We start from the raw sequence: 23,656 nt of genomic DNA on the forward strand, positions 1-23,656 counted from the left end.
TGAATATTACGATGAAATGAATAGTATGATGAAATGCTTGTCCTTTATGCTAGAAAATATTTGAGAATCTGTGTTGTATTTGAGGATCTTTATCACTGCAGAAGCAGAAGAAAAATCTAGCTGGATATTTTTCTTTTCACAAAAGTGCTCGCATAATATGTTCATATAAACAATATTCCAACTCTACTTAATGATAATTTTAGTTTTTGCAGAGGTACAACTTCTTTGACTAGACAGTAAGTATAACAGTTCTTATGTCAAAGAAACTTTCAAACCTCTAATAATATGTGAGGGTAGATACCTCGTAGAGGTAGATGCATTATGTAAGTCTATTTATGACACATCTATTTACATGGAAGTTAGCATGACTGGTTTGATTTCACTTGACCTTGAGAATAATCCACACTTTTCTCCAATTAAAAAACCCCAAACATACGTATTAGCATAAATTTCATTAATTCTCATTGTCATGCTCTTGCAACACAGCCTTACTTTATTTCTGTCACATTTGCACATTTGTGGGCTTAGATAGCAGCACAGTAAAAGCACTGACCTGTTCAGCTAACTGTATTATAAATGCAACATATGATGGTTCCAGAGTTTTCAGCCAAGAGGACATTTGGAAGGTAATTACAATAAATATAATCAACTTTTGATCCATTTAGATTTTCATACTCTGATATTAGCTTTGAAACAAAGTAGGACTTATATAAGTGTACAGCTGTTCATATAAAGGGTATGGCAGATAATCCTCACTAGAGAATTGAATTTGTACACTACTTAAATTTCACCCCAAGAGGCAGAAACCTGCTTCTGTGTGCTTGCAAATACATTTGTCATAAGATGGAAATAAAAATGGAGTTGCAACAATTCCCATTTCTTTGCTTTGGGTAAGTTCCCATCCTGGTACACTGCCAATTTTGACATTTAGAAGAGGAAAAAATTCTAAGTAATTGCAGACCTACAGGGGAGAAATTTAGTGTCTACTGCATATAGCACCATTGTTTATGAAAGATACAATACTGCTTAAAATTGTGTTTAAAAGTGGAGCATTCTAAAATTGAAGCTATATAAAGCTTTTTTAATTGCTTATTCTTTCTTATCTGATTGCTGTTTAATATGAGGGAAAGGTTGAAGGGGTCGGAGCAAAATCTAAGAACATGTGAATCTCTATTCAGCTTTTGAAGGCTGAAAGAAGATTTATTATTTAAAGTTTTAGATTAGCTCAGAATGTGTAAATCCTTTTCTACTTTCATTTATCAGAGAAAAAGTATTAGTATTCAATGAACTGGGGAAAAAGCACTGGCTTCATCTGCAAACAGAACAGGGAAAAGCTATCAAGTTCCAATTCAGGTGTATATGACCCAGGATTTGGTCTCAACTTTTAAATTATCAACTTGAGCAAATACTAAAGACCAACATTCATAAAGAGAAGTAACTTTGATGTTCTTCTGGAAACCTCTCATCCACTGTCTAAAAGGTAACTTATTCTTTTCAGTGGACAAAGAATACTTTGAAAATACATACAGACTAAGCTCAGTTTGCAAAAACAGTTTTGAAGAACTGATTGCACAGAGCTGCTTATGATCTGGGAAACATTCAATCGAGAATAATTGCACAGTGATAACATATGATTAAATTAAACAAGCACAACAATTACTATAAATGAAAGCTACAGAAACAGTTTTTGAATGGTGCAAACTTTGTAGGGGTGTGGTGTACAGGAGAAAATTCACTGACAGACAATTTTTAGTACATTCCTTTTTTACACTGAATTTGGACTTTTGATCCATAAGATAATTCTTTTCTCTCCTGGCAAAATCTTTGGTTTAACTTACTGGTTATATATTATGATTAGCATTACTTGATCTATAAAAATTCTATATTAATAAAATAAAAATAAATTTTTGCTAGCATAGATTCAACCTTCTCTGTCTCTCAGTTAACAACATAATCAAGAGAAATTAAAGTCTGTATCTGACTCCATATCTCTGGATTCCTGATTAAAGGAAAAAAGATGAAAAAAGCCAAGCCATTATTTTACGTAAATGTAGTTGCCTTTACAAAGCAAAGTCTGGTGAGCCATGTGTGCAAATATTTTCATATAATACACATGGTCACAAATTTGTACTTGATCTTAGTATTTCATTTGTATTTTCTCTTACTTGATGTCAGATTGTTCTGTACTTGTTTTATACTTAGCTATCTTTTTTATTCTATGAATTAAATTTTATATATATGGATAAATGGATATTTCTAAATACATAGATACATATAACTACATATACATTACACATCTTATATAATGTATATTAAATCATTCTACTTATAGTAAAAAGGTGAAAAAATCATGTACAATAAAATAGTCTGGATGATCAGAATTGAACTTCTTTCCTCAGTAGTTTAAGACTACAAAGTTTCATTAGGAGGAACCACATTTATATTTAGTTCATATTTTCTGTGTAAGCCAGTTAGACCTCAGGCGAGACTAAAGACTTCGATCCTTGTTTGTCATGAAATAATGCAGTTCCACTGAAGTCAAAGGGATTAATTTATACTAGTCAAGAACCTGGAACATATTTATATTTTTGCTGTGAACTAGTAAAAACATGATAACACAATGGATGGAGGTTTTCTTCTGAGATGCCCTACCTTTATTCATCATTTTTGCCAGAGAGGGGTTGGGACAGGGTGTGATGGAAGACAATATTTATTAATATGAAAGAAGATAAATTGAATATGTTTCTCCCTGTGTGGTTTTGTTACAGAAAAGGTTTTCTATGAGGAGAATATGCTTGTTTTAAACACTGCATGCCAAATTAATTAAAGACCACTTGATTAATAAAGTAATCGGCTGAATATATGTTTAAAAGTTTAGGAAGGTGGTAAAGCAATACCATTTTAGCAATTAATTCCTCACAGGAACAATATTTATGGATTTGATTTGCCTGGCTTGTCTCACATCTTGTCCCTTAGACTGGAATTTGAAAAGATTGCAAGTGTGATCTCCCTTACAGAAAAAAACAAACAAACAAAACACCAAAACAACAAACCAAACAAAACTAAATAAGAAACCACAGCCTTCCTGAAAGGAAGTTCCTTTACAATAAAGGAAAATCATGTACCTGATGTCAGGTTTTGATGTCGTGAGGCTTCTTTTACTGGTGGGGCACCTAAAGGACAAAAGGTAGATAGAACATTAATCCCCAATTTCAGGTCAAAATACTGAAATAAATTTCAGTAATAAACATGTTGGTTTCTTGGAATCAAATCTCAGATAAGAATTTCTTTAAACTAGATTTTTTTTAAGCATGACTCTTCTCATAAATTATTTAAACATAGAAATTTTGTGTCCAGTGAAACCATAAAAGCAAACTGATTCTAGGTCCTAGTTTAATGCACTTGCACCAGTACAACTAACTGTTATCCTTTGAGGGTCAGGATTCAATATACAAAGTTTATATGTAAGTCACTGTATTTAACCAATGTAGAGAAGATTTTTATGTCTTCCATCACTTCCTTAATAAAATAGAGTAATTTATTACTGTTAATTATCTTTAGAGGCATAGCAGAAACCATTTCTCCATTTGTATATTACTGTGGGGAAAAAATCCAAGGTAGTGTTGTGTCCAGCAGGGTAGCCAGAATATAGGTGATCACGAAGTCTGTCTTATACATAGAAAAGTGCTTCTTGTTATCAGTGCAGTTATTATGCAGTATGAAGCTGGTGACCTAAGGGATCACACAAGCTATGGAGACGAACTTTGCACTACCTCTGTAGGGAGCATAACAGCAGACACAGGGGGGGCTGCCAGTCCTGAGGCTGCAGTGCTGGAGAACCCTGCAGAGAGGCTAATGCTGTGCCAGCCAGGGAGGGTCACAGGCAGGGCACCGCTGCAGCTAGATTGGATGTGCTGATGTAATCCTTGATACTCATATGCAAAGGAGCCACCACACATTGAATTACTGGAAATTTATGTACAATATCATCATTTTGGCCTACTTGCACACATGTAAAAAGACTAACAAGCCTCCTTTTTCCAACCCCATCAAAAACCCCAAAACCTAATGCTTGCATTTTTACTGCTGTTTACAAAGATACTCATCCCTTTATTACCTTTGTTTTTTTCATTTTTCAGCTGTTTCTTCTCAGTTGGTTTTTCTAGCAAGGAAAAAGTAGCACAGTTCAAGTTTGGTAAGCTGACTGTTGAATAGATTATTACCTAGAATTGTCTGGTAATATTCTTTGAAAATTAACACAGATGTATTGGGGGTTGTTTCAAACAACAATACATGCAAATTTGCAATCTCATGCTATTTTTATTGTCATTTTCTACATATATATGCACACACAGAGTAAATCCTACCTTCTTTTTCCTTAGTTGTCTTTGGTTTTGGTTTTTTTGTGGCTAGAAAGATTTGCAAGGAAATAAAATTACGTGACAGGCAGCAGAAATACAGGGCTCTTACAATAAGCACATTGCACAAAGATTCTCTCCCTTGTAATTTCCCTGGAAGAATTATTGTGGTAAATGCGTCTCATGGCACGTACACAATGTCTCTAATACTATAACAGTGGTTGCTACCCTTAGCGGCAGCAGCTGTTCTGGGCTTTATGTAGAGTTTTTGGAAATTTTTTGAATATTACTGGTTACAAAGTAGTTTAGAAAACTCTGACAAAGACTTTAGGCACTTGAATTCTGTAATTCCTTAACTACTGCCAGATTTTCCTAATTATTTTTTGCCAAAATGCACCAGGGAAGGATCCCTCCGCCTATTGCTTGTTTCTTGTTCTCTTTCCCAGAGTGATCTCAATCTGAAAAAATTAAACAAACAAAACACCCCAGAATATGGAGCTAGATGGACCTTTAAAACTGCCAAGTGTGACCATTCAGAAGTCCTGCACCAACAGACTGTAATTTATTTTATTCAAGGTTTTTTTCCCCCCTAGTTGTCCATTCACTTAGAGCATGTGCTTTTTTCTTTTCAGCATCCTTTTCCCCAGCCTGCAAACACATTTGGTCTGTGATTCCATTCAACAGGGCAGACTGAAATTAAGTAAAGTGTATCGCTTCAGGCATCTGAGTCCATTTCAGTATTCCCTTTTGACTACAGCAGGAAACTAGCAGGCTGCCTTCAAATTGTTCATTTGCACTGTGTATCATCCAACCAGTTGTGATAATGTTTTTTTCAATGTCTTCTGGTGCATGTGTTGATTAACATTAGCTTACTCCGTGAGGATCACCTGTGTGTAGCTCACCAAGAGATGCTGCAGAAGATGAACAGTGAAAATCATGATTGACCAATCATAACAGTCTGTGATAGAGAACTGCGTAGCAGCAATGCTGTCAGATCACCCATGCTGCTTTACATTATCATTGCTTGTTGCTGATGAGCAGTATGCACTAACTGGTATGTTCATTAATTCTTTCCACCAGGCATAGTAGAGAAATGTAATATTTACCTGCTGTTGGGATTTCAGCTGTTGGCTCTTCGGGAAAATGATCAATGATGAAGAGGAAGGGGATGGGGAAGGGAAGGAAAAGAATAACAGGTTGAGTACCATGTTTTTTCAGGGCAAGCAACAATTTATGTAGATCTTCTCTTTCATCTGCAAGATGAAAGATATCTGCAACATCCTTTTCTGCAGGATATTAATTTACAAAGAAATATGCCTTAACAATGGGTGTGTACGTAGTTTCACACTGAAAGCTAAAAGTCTTACTCTTTGAAGTACTATAATCCAACATGCAATGGTTCCTGCAAATGCAAACACTGTGCCAATGAAAGCCTTCCAGCAAACAAATATTTAAATACTTATTTTTAAATATGCCTTCAAGGTTATAGACGACTATACTATTTTCCAAAAAATTTATTAATTTTAAATGTTTCCTCTCATCATCCACACACTCCAATGAAAAAAATGACACTGACCTTGAGTAGCTGCCATTTCCCCCGTGTGTGTTTCTCCCACATTAGTAGTTTACCTTGCCTTTTAAGAATAAAACCTCTTGGGAGTTGCAAAGATTTTGACTACATCTTTGCACAGCACCTAGCACAAGAGAAGCATATATTCTTGTGCTATTATAATACCCATAACAATGAATGGAAATTGGTCAGTTCAATGGAATAGAAATTCTCTGGTGTAAACCATCATTACTCTTTAAATCACAGGAATGAATTAAATCGTGATTTTGAATCCAAGAATTTTTTACCCATTGCTACTTCATTAGTCCCAGTTTTATCTGAAAATACAATTTGAAGGAAGAAGAATAACCTCACTATCCAAGCAAAGCCTCTATTCCCTGAACCTGGAGCCAGACAAAAAGAGAATAACCTCTCAAAACATTTTAGGATATCTTTTGATTGAATTATCTCTATATTTTCCTCCTGCTGAGGTGAACATGAGGCTCTACAGCTCACACCAAGGTGAAAATGTCTCAATCAATGCTTTTTCAACAGGAAGACTGAGCAATTAAGCATGATTTTCACTAACACATCCCAGGAAACTTTCATTCAAGTCTTGGTTTGTAAAGAAACCCATAAATGTCAATGCTCAATGCTTAGGCACCATGGGCATTCAGCAAAGGCCAGTTTTGCTGCTGTTAAATGCTGACGTGCTTAAATCCTTTTAATATTTACATTTTTGCTTATGATTATGCTCATAGCTGCTGAAAGTTGATACAGTACTGCATTGTCACCCATGGAATAATTAACAATTTTTCTTATTTTCAGAAGAAAAAAACAAGATTTTTCTGAGGTACTAAATCTGGGAAAGAGTTTCATGCTCTTACTCCTTAATTGAGGGATTGTCTTTCTGAGGGATCTGGATGGGCCCAGTTATCTGCATGTATCCTAATTTAGGATTAATGACTTAGACAGTGAGGTACTGGAACACTGTTGACCTCAAGGGTAGTCAGCTTGACCCCCTGGTCTATGAAATGCAAGAGCCATTTTCTCTTCTCAATACATCAACAAACTTCCACTTACTCTGAGGACCTTGAGAAACATACTACCCTTATCATAGGACTTTCATTACAGAGCTAAATGGGAATATAGTTTGGCCAATTCTTAGTTTTTCTCTTAAAATATCAGCCTACATGTTCTTCTTCTTGATTTCAACCTGCGGTTTGGTATTCTTGCATGTGCAAGACCAAACATGGTTTGGTCTTGATGTGCCAGGCACAGTACAAAAAAAGAAAACATAGGTCCTGTGCTAAAGAGACTACAACTAATCCATCTGTGAAGGTCCATACCTCAATATTTTCACAATTCAAAGCACGCAGTGTAAGCACTGTCCTTCCGATTCTTGTCTGACCATGATTTGCAGTATGTAAAGTGTAATGACTTGCCACAGTAAGAATAGATCCCACTCTTTATCTGTTCAGAAGTCTTAGTGACCTTAAGAACAACATTATCCAATGACTTCAGTGGAAGTATTTGGAATGTGAGAAATTCCACTTGAATTCTCCTTAAAACTCATCTAAATTGGAAATATTGTTTTATCTTCTTTAATTTAATTTAGGGTTTTTATTAAAGTAGGAAAAAAAATCTTGTATTGAAACAAGTCCAACAACGTGCTTAGTGAATTAATAGTATAAGTAATTTCAAAATGGTAAAAGAAGTAAGGAAAAGGTTGCCTAATTCAGTTATGCTACATGCCATTTTCAATAAAAAATATATTTGCATAAAGATAAATCATGCATCTAAACTCATCTAAAATCACCAGAACATCAATTTTGCTACCAGTGTAATTTAATTTATTTTATAAGAAGTAAAAATTGCAAAAGTAGTTTGAATGTTGCAGCTTCCCAATATTACATTATAAATGTACTTAGTATTGTTGTGTTCAGCTGCTAGTAAGCAGGCAGAGTACAAGAGTATCTGTAGTATAAGCAAGAAAATAACGTTACCTAACATGACAAAATTACAAAAATGCAAATCGAGATAACATGCATCTGAAAAGAAGGTTTATATTCTGTAAGAAACAAGACATGACACATACTTGCAGTGGTTTTTGGTTTGACTGTGAAGTAAAAAGAGGAAAGAAAAATGGTCAGAGCAGTCGGGTTCAGCATAATATTGTCATAGCAGAGAATAGCTTTGTTTGTTCTATATGATTCCTGCGTATCAAAACACAATTTTTAATAATATCACAGTAATTAATAACAATCTAATAATGAATAATAGTAGTAGGGACGTTTTCATCTAGAGATGATAATTGTTTTGCTAGAGTTAAGGATGAATAATAATAAAAATAAGAATTTTAATTCTTCACTTATTTCCTTCCATGGAGAAGCATGGAGCAGACATTTCTTAAACCCATGAAACTGAACAATGCTCCTTCCTAACCCACCAACGATTTTGCTCATCTTGTAAAAGTGAGGCTGTGCATGAGCTATGATATGCAGAGACATTTACCATAGATGATAGATAGTGCCAGATCATGCTGAATAAACTATCATATAATACCTACTATGGATAAAAATTAAACTATTTCTTGTCCTGACAAGTTAACTCATACAGGAAGACCGTGAAGTCCAAATAAAAGGCAGATACCCACAAATAATTACCAAAATGAAGCCATGTAAAGTAAGCAATTCCAGAAAATGGTTCAAATTCCTTGCTGGCATATTCCTTTGACATCAATGGAATTACAAAAGCAGAAATTTGACCTTTGATATATACATATGTCTATATCTTAAAATGACAACCCACATTGTAAATGAGCGCTGTATTATCTTAGTTACGGTATGGCATGTCAAGGCCTTTCTATACAGCAAAATAGATCACAGGGCCATGACTTTGACATTTGTCATATACAATTTTATTTCACTATTTCTTTAAATAACATTTGCAAAAGTAATGAATACATAAAATGCAGAAGTCCTTACCTGGTTTTGTTCGTGGAACATCTTTTTGATGTCTGACTGCTTCATGCTCTAGATGAAAGAAACAGCATAATAAAACCACCATTAAGTTTCTAAGTTACATTTTGTATGGATGTTTTGGTTTTTTTTTTTTTTTCTGATTGGTTAGAGTTTTTGTGTTGTTTCTGATTTTTTTGGCTTTAACTAAGAAAGACTACATGTATATTTTTCAGGATTAAGCATTCATTTTCTCTTGTTTCATGCTGTTGTTTTGAAAAAAACCAAACACATGGGTGGTTATTTACAAATTTTCCACTGAGGGATCTGTCACAAAATAACAAAGTTCATTAGTAATGTACATAGCTCTACACATATAACTACAGTTAATGCCACTAAGAGTTATGCATGTATCTTAAGGAAGAAGTCAGTTAACAGGCTCTCCTCTCAATTTTTGAAATGTAATTTGTATCTACTTTCCATTTTTATTATTTGAAAGAAGAGCATAGAGCAAACTCAGCAACTATTTACTCAGCCTTTATGTTGTTGATCCAGATACGCTTGAGTTGAATTCCCAAATTCCTGAACATGTACTGTTCCGTATGAATAAATTATATTTAGCTTTGAAAATTGCATTTCATCTCCCCCTCCCCTCCCTTCCACTTCTTAATTATTACTGGAAAAAATCATAATTTATGTTACTTTGAGAAAACCCCACCCCACAGATCTCACACCATAGTAGAAGCTATGCAGTGCAAACAGGGACCGTAATGCAACTCAAGGCTGAGGAATCAATGGACAGCTCTGTTGGCCTTGTTTCCAGGTGATGTTTTGCACAGCTAAACGACTGTGCATCAGTTTCCTTCTGAGCAATGAGGACCCAAAAGTGGGCTGTAAAGTGGAAAGTGGAGAGTGTTGAAAGTGTGAATGGCCCCTGAAAAAGGTCAATATGCCTCAGCCTTTCTGCTACTTAGATGAATAATTGAATTCCTAGTAACTGTGATTTCAGGTGAAGATACATGTCGAGAAATACCAAGAGGAACACATGATAGGGAATATCAAATGGGAAACAGTTTTATGGTGTGAATGAAAACATATGTCAGTGAAGAGTGATATATTTCCCGTATCTGGACTTTTTTTGATAATGAAATTATTTAGGGAATCAATTTTTTTTTGAAGTTTACTTTGGATTCTAAAGGTATGAAAGATATAGTAAAACAACAAACAGGCTGTGTGGTAAGTTAAGGTATAGACTCTTTCTTGAGTTCTTTTTGACTGAGAAGAATTCAGGATGCAATTATATTAAAATAGTTTATATTATTTCTTTTTTTTTTAAATTCAGTAGGAGCATTTCTTCAATCCAAATAATTGTTAATAGTGATTTTTTAAAAAGTTGTAAATCCTGTATTAATTTTTATTGTTGGGAGTTGTGATATGGGAAGCATAGAACGAGTTAACTCCTGTGCTGAAGGAATATGTTATGTAAAATTGACTTTTAAATAGCAATGACAAGACTATTATAAATCAAAGAAATGGAAGGCATGGTGATAAAGGAATTATAATTTTAGCAAAACTAGAAATTGCCAAGGGAGGGTTTTCTTATGTAAAAGTAAAAAAAAAGACACACATATCCAGCTGTTTTAGAGGAATTTTTCTGATCGAGGTAGGAATCACGTACTTGCTGGCTTTGCCTGGACTACAGAAGACAAAAGAAGTTAAATTGTAGTATTTAGATACAAAGAGTAGATAAAATACTCTTTTCTTTCCCCTTTCTTTTTAACATTCAAATATTTTATGGCACTGAGTTCTCACTTGTTCTTAGCTTCCCCTACTTGTGTAAAGATGCACAGCATTCAAACTGATAAAGTGCAGGTAGGCTAACATGTTTAGATCTTTGCAATTCCCACTAGTTATCAGCTCCTACTGATAATGCATTATTCTGTCATTTAGTACCATAATATACTTATACATTCCAGGATTACTTCTCCGTGTGTAATGGTGTAAATCAGAAGTAGCTTCAGATCAGTCAACAGATGACCGAAATTTTAGTTAAGATTCATTAGATTTTCAAGATCAAGAGCACATTTAGTCAGGAGAGTACCAGCCATCTCCAGAGGTTAATTCATGTAATTATGAAATGTTTATTAAATAAAGATGGAATAACTTTCCTACTGTTTGAAGTTGCCTGTTTCAAGCTCAACAGGTATTGATCTGAAAACTTACAATTATTTCTGTACTACCTTAAGTTGGTCAAACTGAAATGTTGCAATTTCAGTTTGCTTCCAACAAATAGGAAAAAGACATGATAATCACATGAACAAATCTTCCAAAAAGTAGCCAAGCCATGATATTTCTGTCAGTTTTGTTTCCAAACACTTGAACCTTTTAATTTTGGTCACAAGCTAAAAGCGAAAATTAACTGACCATAAAAGCAAAATTGGGAATTCAGATGTGAAAATTCCGTAAATTCAAACATGTAATTTCTTCCTTCTCGAGATTTGTTTACCTATCAGTAATTCCTAACTCATTAACTATTTAGGTTAGAAATATATTGAAGTGTTTGTCAGTAATTTCTCCAGTTAACATTAGAAGAAACCCCAAAAATTCCCAAATCTTCGTTCGCGAAGCCTAGCCATGATTAGAAGAAACATAATTTACGTGGGTTTGAGCAAGCTACATCAGTTTATAATCAGATACAAACTATCAAACCAGTACTTTTACTGGATAATCAGAGAGCTCTAAAACATCATTTCATAGTAAAATGATAGACTATCATAAGAGGTCTTATAGAAAGAAATATAAAACCACAAATTATATGAATGTACATCATTAGAGACAGAACCATAATACTCTGTACAACATCTATTCTGCTACTGCAAAAAAGAAAAGACATATACAAAACAAGAATAGAAATCATAACCATATCAAATGAAAATCCATTTTTGACATCATTGTCCAAGATTTGGCAATCTTTCATTTTATGTTTGGATCACAGCTACCCCCAGTAGAAATAAAGAGGTTATGAAAAATCCTTCTGAACAGCTTTGTGTTGACTGCTAATGATGATGAGAATGCTCTAATTCCTTAGCTGACTCTTCACAGTTGCTGTAACAGTCAATATTACTTGATTTTTTTTTCTGCCATCATTACATTACAAAACTTACAAGGTTTAAATCATAGAAAAGCTCCAAAGATTTAGAGTTTAGTTGCAAAGCTGTTTTCCCCATGAGATAGCCAGTTTAAGACTGATCCAAGTTCCTAATCCAACTGAAGGTTCATCCTCATGTTTGAGATAATTTCAGAAATCTGATTTACAGCTACACCCCATTTCATTAGCCCAGCTCTGACACAGAGACTGGAACAAGCAGCTCAGGGGCTGAAAAGCCTTGACCTGTCTTCAACATTGAAAAGACTATCCCTAGAATGGTATCTGCAATTGCCACTCTGCTGGTTTTGCTCTAAGAAAGTGTTATCAGTTACATATTTCAAAATACTGTAAAAAATTATTGCGATGCAAATATACTACACTAGATGAGTGCTGAATAGTGTTTAACACTCCCTACCCCCCTCCATAAATCAGGAGAAAAGGACTTATTCTTACCTGATTTCACAGTGGGAGTTATCTTTGGTTGTTTCATTTTCTCCTCTGTATTGTGAAAGTAGCATTAAAATCACAGTGTGTTAGCATAGGTGAATATAATTGGAAAAATATTTCTATAGGTAATAGTATGCATATGGTTCACAATGACAAAATAAATTCATATCTTTAGCATCACTATCCCACTGTAGCACTATAAAACAGCATGCATGCATTATGAGTTCTGACTGCATGGTGAGATCATACTCCATGGAAAAATTAAATTATTGGCCCTAATGTCTCAGCTGCCAGAAAACAGCCACATACCTTTTAGTTCTTTCAGGCAGGCACTCTGGTGGAAACTATTCTATTAATGCATCTATTATAGCTTTGAGAACATCACTTTCCTAAGTGTCTAAGTTCAACAATTTGGTATTATACAACACTGAGAACTTCTGCTTAGATGCTACCTAATCACAAACATGAATGGAGCTATCCACGTGTGTCTACACTCTGAAGATGAAGGTATGGAGACTCCTAAGCACATGCTAACTCACAGAGGGACATGTGGGACAGTCTGAATGTCAGTTCATACCACCTGCTACCAGACGAGCTTACTTAGACCTAGCTGGATATTTGTCACAAAACCTCAGAGCAGCCCTGAACTTCTGCTAATCTCATGAGAAAAGCTGCCCAAGTTCGCTTGCCCTTCAGTTGCCTGTGGCTTTACTGAGCACGATTCTCAGATGATGTAGACCCATGTCAACACCAGCCACCAGACTTGAGCTGCCTCTTCTCCAAGTAAGATGGTGAATAAAACTTCAAGCGGAGGCATGGGTGGGACTACGCTTTCTAATTAGGTGGGGTTTGTCTTACCTGCCCAATGCCCACATCAGGTGAAAATTTGGGTGTTTATTTTCCTATGTCTACTGTACTCAGTTTGTTTGATTTAAACTTCACCCTAACAGATCCTTTTTATAACTCTACTGCATTTTATCTCTTTTTCCATAACTGAATTCAAGCCCCTCTCCCAGCTGCCACCTTTCAACATTATCATACATCACTAAATTATTCTTAAATATGCTTAAGGCACATTCAGACCATATTTCCTCTTCCTCTGCTGAAAGCAGTTTGCGACCACATGCCTCTGACCTCTTCCTTTTCCCTAAGACTTCTGCAAGGCATCAGATTGAAGCTGACAATGACTGGGTGGAGGTCAGGTTGGGCAGGTATATTTTCCCCCAAAGCCATTTGACTAATCTGAGTACTATTTGTCTAGAAATCCTGAGTACTATTTGTCTAGAAATCCTAATGTGTAATCTGTCTGCATGCACAAAGCTGCTTGACCCCCGACTGAGACCAATGTTTCCAGCCTGGCAGTCAAACTCGTTCTTAAATGAGGTCATGGAGGGAGGTACTGGAAAAGAGACAGGTGGCTAGAGTCACCTGTGGATGGTCAGAGCCTTGGTTAACCCATCACTGTACCTATGTACCCTCAAATAGTCAACCTCAAGAACTGTTCTTTTGTAGGAGCTATTTCTCTGGAATCCAAAAGTCCAAGTTCGGCTACTATATCCTAATCTGCACTCTGATTAAATATGTGAGTAATTAAAAGAGCAGACTGTTGAGTGGTCTCAACATACATGATGTTTCCTTTGAATTTAGTGTGTAACTTCCAGAGAATTTTTCTTTCTGAGGGCAGAGAGAAGGTTTATCTTCTCCTCTGTGCTGATTTCCTTTTAAATTTTTCCTGCTGTTAGGAAAGCTTTACCATATAACACTACATTTCACTAGTTTAGATCAGGATGTTAAACTTTTGATGGACCAGTACAGAAATAAACCCAGCATGATGACTTTAAACATAGGACCTGTAACATGCATTGGATTAATGACGTGCAAAAATCAAAAGGCTTTTATTTGCATATTACCCCAACCATTTTGAACACCAAATAAGGTATTTTTCTAATTTTATTGAGAATTTACAGCAATGTTTTCTCTGTAACTCTAAGATAATAAGTCTGTGAGGAAATAAGTAAGGAAATAAGTCTTTGACTGGATGGCACATCTGATCCATTTAAAAGTAGGGGAGGTATTTCTTCTCAAAATCAATTTATTGTTGAAAACAAGAGTGTCTTGAACAGGTCTGTGAATTTGTATTCATCTGGGAATAAATACAGCAATTTTTTGGTATTCATTCACCTACCTATTCTGCAATCTAACCATACAGCAAGTATTGATCTATTGATTCCATTGGAGAACACCTTGACACATTCCCTGGCAGATTTCCAGGTGATGACTGTATGGCTTTTTCTCTGAGTTTCTAGCTGTTGATTGTAGCCAAAAGGAAAACTGAAGGAAAACCCAGACTTAGGCAGAACAGTTTCTATAAGGGAATACACTTCAAGGCGTCAGGAAGCTTCACAAAATCACTCTGTTCACCAGATTCAGTGTGAAAAAAAGCAGTGAAAAAAATACGATGAGGATAATGCATATTATTTTGCTAAGAACATGTCATATTTCTAATTTCTCATGCATGTTTTGTTTGCCATATCATGAGTCTTGCTAAAAAAAAAGTAAACTATTTTGATGACCTCATAAAGCAACAAAAAGTCCAAAAAAATTTTGTGAATATATAAACAAAAAATCTGATTTTGTTAGGATTTTCAGTAAGCCAAAAGTTTAAAGTTCTGAAATCTTTCATTGGAGTGAATTTATTTCTTTGCAGAGCTCCAGTTTTGGAAGCACTACAAGCATGAATATTATTTTTTCCCTGATGTATCTAATGTAAATTGAAAAACATATATCTGTAAACATTTCTCTGTGTGTTGAAGGCAGTTTCAGCAGAATTACATCAGAAATGAATTTTCTTGCTTTACTTGCTTTCACTGACATACACAAAACACTCTTTAATTTAAATATTTCCCTACAGGATCAATATATTTTCTGAAGTTCTCTAGTACCTCAGCCATGTGATACTTCTAAGTCTGACGACAGGAGGCATAGGAATAATAGTTTTGAAGTTGCTCTGAATCAAGGTGAAAAAAGGAGGCCGCTGCTTTGTACAGAATAAAGCTTTTATAATTCAAGTTGCTAACTCAAAAGCACTCATTGGCACACAGCGGGCAGAAACACTATTACCACCAGTGCTTGTAGATTAATGCTTCCAGTCATCAACTGAAACTCAAAGCAGCCACTGTTCTCCAAAGCAACCATTAATCACCTGAGAATAGGTCTTTTATGTTAAAGGAAATTTAGCAAGTTTTTTTCCTTCAAGCATTTAAATTCCTAGGATTTGAGTCTGGAATATACCGAATAAGCTCCTAACCAGTCCAACATACTGGTTTGTGACATGATGCTCTCATGTTTGAGAATGCCTCACCAAATAAATTTATTTTTCTGCTGCTATATGGATGAGATTAGGCTGATTGTGTAGTAGGACTGATTTCATTTAGCTGGAAAGGTGAGTGGTCATGCCACCTGTCCAGGCAACACATTTTTTGGCCACCACTGTGGCCACCAAGTGTGGCTTCCTCACTAGGACATTCCTGCCTTGGCCGAGTCCACCTACACCTGCCTGCTGGCTGAAGCATTCTAGTAGCTTTTAATACACAAAAAGCGAACAACAAGTTAAATTTAAAGCTTGGCCTATGTGTCTTTGAAGGATGAACTGAGAAATATTTTCCCCCTATTGACTCAAAACCAATACATGTTTACTAAATCAGCTACTCAAGGATTGCAGGAAACCTCAAGATGTCTATGGAAATACTTAACTTACAAGGTAGAATATTTTATTGTAAAAATGAATGAAAAAAATGCTAAATGCACAGGAGAAATTACTTTCTTTCAAAATAAAATTCAGGAAAAGAAAGCAACGAAAAAAAGCCTGCCTGCTTATCACTGAACACATAAGGGTTTAAATGGTGTATCCAATCACTTGTTTGTGAGCGCTTCATTTCAATGTGAAGTTCAAACAGCAGCACTGCTAACAAAGGTCAACAATATGTTGATACTTGCTTTCCAGTCCCTGAAAAAAGTCTGTGCCTAGCTCAAGGAAGTCTCTAAGTTTTTCAGACCATGCATATCCTTATTAAGTGGAGCTGGGAGTAACTGGAGATTAAATTACCAGACCTACCTGGCTTACTCTGAGAGATAGCTTTTTCATGTTTAACATGTTCATGCTCTGCAAATAAGAAATCCTAAATTAGAGGGCTTTTTAATTTTTAGAAGATTTTAAAAATAAAAGATTCTCATTATAATTTTAAAAGATGACTGCATTACGCATTCACATGAGACTTGAAAAGAATTTTTTGATAGATATATTTCTCAAGAAAGAGTATTTAATTATTTTTTCCCTAAAAAATTAAAATAATGAGATTTTTTTTAACTTTTTAATGGTGTTTAAGAAATCACAAAATTTTTGTCTGTTTTTTTAGAAATACAGAATTTCTAAAAATTTTGAAATGCTTCTACTATTAAATTTAATTGCTATAGCTGATCTTCTATACAGAAAATTTTTCCTTGATGTATAATATAGAAATCATGAAAGTACTTTATTACAGCAGAAGTGGGGTTTTCTCATATAGAATGACAAATAAATGTTCAGTATCCTGCATAAATTAAAAAGTAGTTTTCCATGTTTTTCTGTGCCCTGGATTTGATTGGGATAGAGTTAATTTTCTTCACAGTAGCTAATACAGGGATCCCATAGATATATTGTGAAGCAGTAAGAATAATGGATATTATACTGTATTATAATATAATCTGTATGCAATTTTGTGCTATTTAAAAACAGTGTGATATCCAAACCCCAACATTATGAGACAGAAAAAAGAAAGCTATGGAATTTCAGAGGAATGTTAAAAATACATGCAATTCTAATTTATAGCACAGATGTTTAAACTGTGCAGCAGGTGAGGTTGCAGCAGACCAAGAAATAAATCTCTCTAAAGCTTGGGCCAGAGGCCTAGCCAGAGAATTGCACAGACCCTTCCTCATCTGTGGCCCCCTTGATTTTTTCCCAGTACGAAGCTGCCTTAGATGCAGAAGGCAAAGCTAGGTCTTATCTTGGCCTGAATTGGAAAATGGTTTCCATGCAAACTGAGACCTGTGAAACACACCCGGTCCTGCATTACAGAGCAAGTAATTGAAAACTGGTTTTATAAGTCAAAATGTTGTGTGACTTTGTGTTGATGAATCCCATCTTAAGCTGCTAAAACTTTGACAACATAAAGAAATACCTTCCTCCAAAAATCTGAAATAACAATGTTCTTTATCACTTTGATACTCACTGTGTTCATGAGGTTTCTCTGAGGCAGCTAGAAGTAAACAAAAAAGGCACATTTTAATATTTTTGTAATTGTAATGCAGGATTTAATGCATTTATTAATGACATTTTAGACACATAAAAGTTCGGTGAAATCTGTTAAAATGTACAACAGCTAGCATTGTCTTGCGCTGTCTGCCCCAGACACCTAACTGGAAACACAGGCACCCTAAGTTAAGGAACACAGTTAAGGAACGCAGGCTCCTAAATTCCTCATTTAAACGAAGTTTGATACAAGTACCCCTGGAAGGCTCTGCACCTCTTCAGTGGGCTGAGTCACCCTCACTAAATGGTGTCCATACATCAAACCTAGGGAAACTACTTTGTTAAGTGAGGTGCTCAGTTCAGTACCAGAGACAGGGTAAGTTCAGACCATAAGGTCCAATACTAGACAAAGCCAGACAAACAATTTTAGCTCAAGTGAGGTAACTGCACCTAGGGCAGTCTAAACATGAGTCCCTGACAATTATACCTGCTTTAGTGAGGTCAGTGAATTTCAGGTGGTTTAGTGATACTCTAAGAGGAAAAAAGACATATTTGAAAATGTTAATTAACTTAATTAGGGCACTTGTAAACAAAAGGATTTCAGTGCTGCAACTCCTAAACTTTGTGCCATTTCATTTTCCACATTTTTCCAGGAAAAAGACTAGATGAGATAAAACTGAAAACCAAGTTAATACTTTCCATGGACGCTAAGAGGGGAGCTCAGGGAGCTGTACCCAATGTCATTATTTGTTCTGAAGAAGAAAGCTAAATGTCAAGACCTAGCCCCCCAGCTGAATTTTTCTTCTTGACTGTTGCAAGGCAGCTGTTGTTTTTAAGAGAAAAAAGGCTCTACCACCTGCATGCCCAGTATGTGTGAAAGAGCGTAATCCCACAGACAGATGCAGCAGTGCAGGGGATGAGCTGCCTTTGCAGCCCCAGCAACACAAGCAATAAATCTGCTGCTGTGAGCCCCCAGGCTTTGATTCACCGAGATCCTGAACTCCCTAGCTCCCACTCAGGACAAAAAGAAACTGCTGTGCAAGTGCGTTTGTGTTTTGCTTGTTTTCTCTATAGTATAAAATTGCTCCCATTTTATATCCAGTTTCTATTTAATCCAAGTTGTTGTGCATTTAAGGAGACAGCAACTGAAGATGATGTGCAGAGTAAAGTTAAAAAAAAAGCAAAAAACACAACAAAGCATTTTTGGGGGTAGTAGAGACCAAAGATACAAATTAAGCATATATACCTGCTCCTAATAGGAGAATCAGAAATAGGAAACAACAGAAAAGCAAGGGTCCTATGACAAAGCCACATTTGTTATCTTTTGTAGGTAAACATCATAAGCTGAGGCAAATTCTATTGCAATTGAGTTTCCATGAAATTAATAGAGAAAATTAATTTTTTATTGTGTCAAAGGACATATGATCACCTAACTATGAATTTCAATTTGCAAAAAGAAATTTACGGCAAATATTTAAATAAAATCTGAACTTCAGGGTATGATATAATGGCTTACATAACTATTACAGAATATTGTGTCACATGACACTTTCAGTGATCACCAAATATGATCAGAGCTAGGTGGTATTTGAACAGTATTGTTTTAAAGACTCTTTATTGACACTGCTTAACGAATTTTACAACCAAGCTTTTGTAATAGCATCCTTATCTCAGATCTGCCTAAAATCAAAACAAAACCATTGATCCTTAACTTTCCAGTGAAGCCAGTGCAGTTATTTCCCTTTTTATGCTGGTGAATATGAGTCACAGAGAATGTTTAAAAGAATAAAAGCTCAGCTAAGGTCTGGTCCCTCAAGTTTGTGAAGGTATCTCTGTTGTCCTTGTCCATATTTTCTGTGGGAACATTAATAAGCCAAACTCATATAGTGCCAGTGTCAAGACAGAGATTGAACACTGAGATTGCTTCTATCTGAGCTTTGCCTAAAAGTTCAACCTTCTTATTTCTGGCATAACACTCAGAGATATTTCTAGCAGATATTTTGATGAAGTAACGAAGGTCTTCTAAAGTTAAAAATTTTTAGAGGATGTTCTGGTGTTCTGCTGCTCTGGGAATCTCATTGCATGTAGTATCTTGCACTGAAAGTGCAAGCCAGCATTTGATGGTTTGGCCAGTGTTGGGCTAAATGACCTCTTGGTCTCACTTCAGTTGTTCTGATGTCATTAACTAACAGGAGTATCTGTTGGGTAAATAAGTCTTTATTGTTCACAGTGTTAGAAAATTCAGTCCTAAATAAGTACTTTATCTTCATTTGTTTAACACTTAAACTATATTAGAAGAGGAACAGGGTCAGATTTGGATCTAAAGAGAACAGTTGGATTATTGATGAGATACTTGAAGCTACATAAGATCTGAACTGGATCAGTGAAATCATCTGGTTCTATCCTCAGCAATATGTTTTTGAAATTTCTTTTCTGCTATTCTAAATTAAACTTGGAAATTGTGCTTTGTAGATATCTTGCTGTTTTTCACATTCATCTAAAATTTTCTTTGACTCTTGCCTGCTATTCTGAAGGCCACAGGGGCATTAACTATATATGACATATTTTTGTAAATTAGCTTCTGATATTGGTTCAGAAAAGAAATCCTGTGCTTTATTGAACCATAAATTGGTAAGGCTAAAAGCAAAATGTGCTTTTTGATTATAACATGTCTATTTTCCATCTGGATAACAGTGATTTCCATTCAGACAGCAAATACATTTGTGAGTGTACACACTCTGTAAGAAAAGAATATGTTACAAAGGAAATGAAAGCAATGCCAGAACTATTTGTTTTAGTGAAGAATGACAGAATAACAATGCATGTATCTGAGAAACATTATTTCTAATTGCATAGTTACATGTGTATTATAAATAATACTTTATAATAAATAAATAAATAATACTTTTTAATAAATAAATACTTTCCATTAGACAAAGCAAGAGCTTTGTTTATTTCTCGTTAAAGAGAAAACAAAGATTCATTAACAGGTTTTGGACTGGGCATTAAATGAGCACACAGCACATCCATAAACTTAATCTTTAACAACACTACAGGCCAAAAGAAAAATCAAAATCAACAGGAATCTTTCAACAGAATTCCAATTATTTGAGAAGTATACCTTGCAATTTATACATCATGATGAAGGATAAATCTTTGATTTTCCTATTTGAGTTCATTCTCCCTGAAAATGAACTCCAGATAAACTAAAAATTTGGCCTCTATACAAATAAATGGATATTCCTCCTTAAAAATTTAAGTTTCAGGAGCTTAAGAGGCCACATCATTCTCCCTAATCATCAATGCATTTTTAATTTAAGGTTAAACAAAACAGTTTTATTCTAGTCACTGCAAGGTTTTTAAGACTGTGAGGGAACTGCATTAAAAAGAATTCAAATAGAATAAAATATATTACTTACATTAGGCCAGTTCAAAATGACTCAGATGATAATAAGTTCAGAAAAAAAGAAGGGATATTAGGATTTATCAATCTGTTAAGGAGCAGTTTCCTGCCTTTGTGAAGTTATTGTCTGTACTCTTTGTCATTCAAAGGAGAAGTCAGATGATCCCATAATTTTCTAGATCAGGAGACATGATCTCTCATATCTGCCTGTGTCCTACTCAAGTCCTGCTGGTTAGCTGAGCAGCTGGCAGACTGATTGTGTAGAAAAAACTGTCTAATGAGCATATGTCTAAAAAAATGACTCATAAAGCAGATTAGCTGCAGCAAGATTCCTAAAAAGAGAATGGCTTGTTTTCAGCCTGACCTCTGCTCTACGTTAAAAAATTGCCTTGATTGTGTATGGCTAATAGTTACCCTATGGCTGAGTGAAAGCAAAGAAAGCAGGAAGTGTGTGGTGGTGGTGGCATAAATAGAGGAAGTTGTATACAATTAAATTACAGTGCATGCTGTGTAAGCCTTGCCCTTACAGGATCTCTTAATTCCCTATACCATTAGTTTTAAATTTCTGGTTTACTTTAGACCTGTAATTTTCCAGAATATTTTTCTACACATTAAGAAAGTATTATCCCACATTAATATGACCGGTATGAAATACTAAGTGATTAAGGCTGTCTGGAAGGTTTGAAGAGAAGCAGAGAGCTTGAGCTTCCAGCTGCGGTCTAATGCTTATTCATGGTCAGGGAGTGCTCGTTTGAGTCTGTGCAGCTCCACAGACTTCCTTGGATCAATGTTTCAGCAGTGGCTGAAGGATGATAATAGGGTAAATGATTAAGACAAACCTTCCTAAAATTCCATGCTTTGCTCTTATCATTAATAGTTAATCACTGGTATTAGAGCCTGCAGGGTATTCACTTCAACAGACTGATCTTCATATTGCCTCTTTCCTTTAAAAAAAGTTGTCAGGCTGCTCTCACAGTTCTTTCTCACAGTTATTTCCAGTACTAGAGCAGCCTGGCCCAAGATATCTATCTACTTTTCATACAGTTAGCATGTTTGTGTCCTTGCTGTTTGGTTTGCTTTATGCCTTCGGGCTGTATAGGGAAAAATGAGCTGACACTTAGTTTTGGGGGATTTTGCTGTTGTTGTCTAGAGCAACTTGTTTTTTAAGACTTATTTTTAACTGGCAGTTCAAGGGTACTTTATATAGCAGGGAAAACCAAAAAGTGGTCCAGACAGAGGAGGGGAGAAACTCGAGCATGATGGAAATATAGTAGAAGTAGCAAAGAAGTACAGACATTTCCAACATTTTTAAATGCTTTTTAATGAGAGGAATTACTTCAATTTCAATCTGAGATGCATGCCTTCAGGGATCATCAGTAATGATCCCAATCTTTCTCTGTTTCCCAGCTTGTCCCTTAAACAACAGAAATGCACTGGGAAATGTAAGTCTTGTTGAAACAGCAATCTTGCATGGTAGCACTGAAAGCTTATATATTTAAAGTAGTATAAGTCTTAAAATCCCAGCAAGACAAATCTTCTATCGACGGAGCTGGAAAGAATAAAATTTCAGTCAAATGTGGATGAGGTACATCTGCTGCATTAATGCATTTCATCTTTAGGCACATGTGGTGAAAGACCTGAAGAGCTTCCTCTCAATATCATCCTCAGCTTCTGATGTTTTCATGTGCTCTTCCCTGAAATTGTGGGATGGGAACATACAGATGAGGGAGAGTATGTTTAATAAGCTTTCACTTTTAGAAATATCAGTTTTCCATTTACATATAACTGAGACAAAACATAGCCGAGCTTAGGCCATGTTTTATTGCAACAGAAATTATTGACTCACAAAGAGTAACTGAGTGAAATCAGTGGTGTGTCCAGATTCCATGCAAATACATTGAATATGAACTTCTTTGTTGAGCTCCTTCTTATCTATTACTGGATTTGTAAAAGCATAATAATGTCTGGAAATATATTTACATACATTATTAAATAAATGTCAATTAGATAAGAATAAGATGACCATGAAAATCTAGAAAAAAAAAGAATTTCACAGGAAAGATTAGTTGATAATAAGAATGGTGAACAATAAAAAACAATTATCTTTTGCGAAGATGGACTTTTCTAGTGTGCTACCGAAATTAACATAGTGATTAAAGCAGAGGCTCTCTGACTTCTACAGGTATAACATCCTGAACCATCTTTATTCCTCATGAAATGCTGCTGTTCACTGTTTTTTCTTTAACTACAACTTTGTAAGGGGCACATTCTGAAAATGATCTCTGCATAGATAAAAAAAGAAATGTAGATTAACACTAGAAGAACCATGCATTCTGGAATTGCATCTGAGTAGAATACCCCTGAGTGTTCATTTGCAGACATCTTTGTGCAGAACAATAAAGTAATACTTGATCACATGGGGAAATTTTTAGCCAATTAGCCATGTGTTATATGGTTGTCCAGGTGTTCAAGCCTATTATGCTGATTGACAGGTGTGAGTG

At 35.3% G+C, this 23,656-nt stretch overlaps 1 long non-coding RNA gene across 1 annotated transcript; it reads right to left on the reverse strand.

Annotated features, from left to right (window-relative positions):
* Positions 1-5,464: 5,464 nt before the first annotated feature.
* LOC120323839 lies at positions 5,465-17,761 on the reverse strand. The gene is made up of 6 exons (XR_005564721.1): positions 17,733-17,761; positions 16,577-16,624; positions 12,469-12,513; positions 8,895-8,942; positions 8,006-8,026; positions 5,465-5,491 (listed from the first exon to the last, which is right to left on the reverse strand). It is a non-coding gene; the product is annotated as an uncharacterized LOC120323839 (long non-coding RNA).
* Positions 17,762-23,656: the final 5,895 nt, after the last annotated feature.

The sequence above is a fragment of the Pipra filicauda genome, unplaced genomic scaffold (genome assembly GCF_003945595.2).
Source record: "Pipra filicauda isolate LSUMZ 115617 unplaced genomic scaffold, ASM394559v2 scaffold354_size748207_pilon, whole genome shotgun sequence".
Classification (NCBI taxonomy): Eukaryota; Metazoa; Chordata; class Aves; order Passeriformes; family Pipridae; genus Pipra; species Pipra filicauda.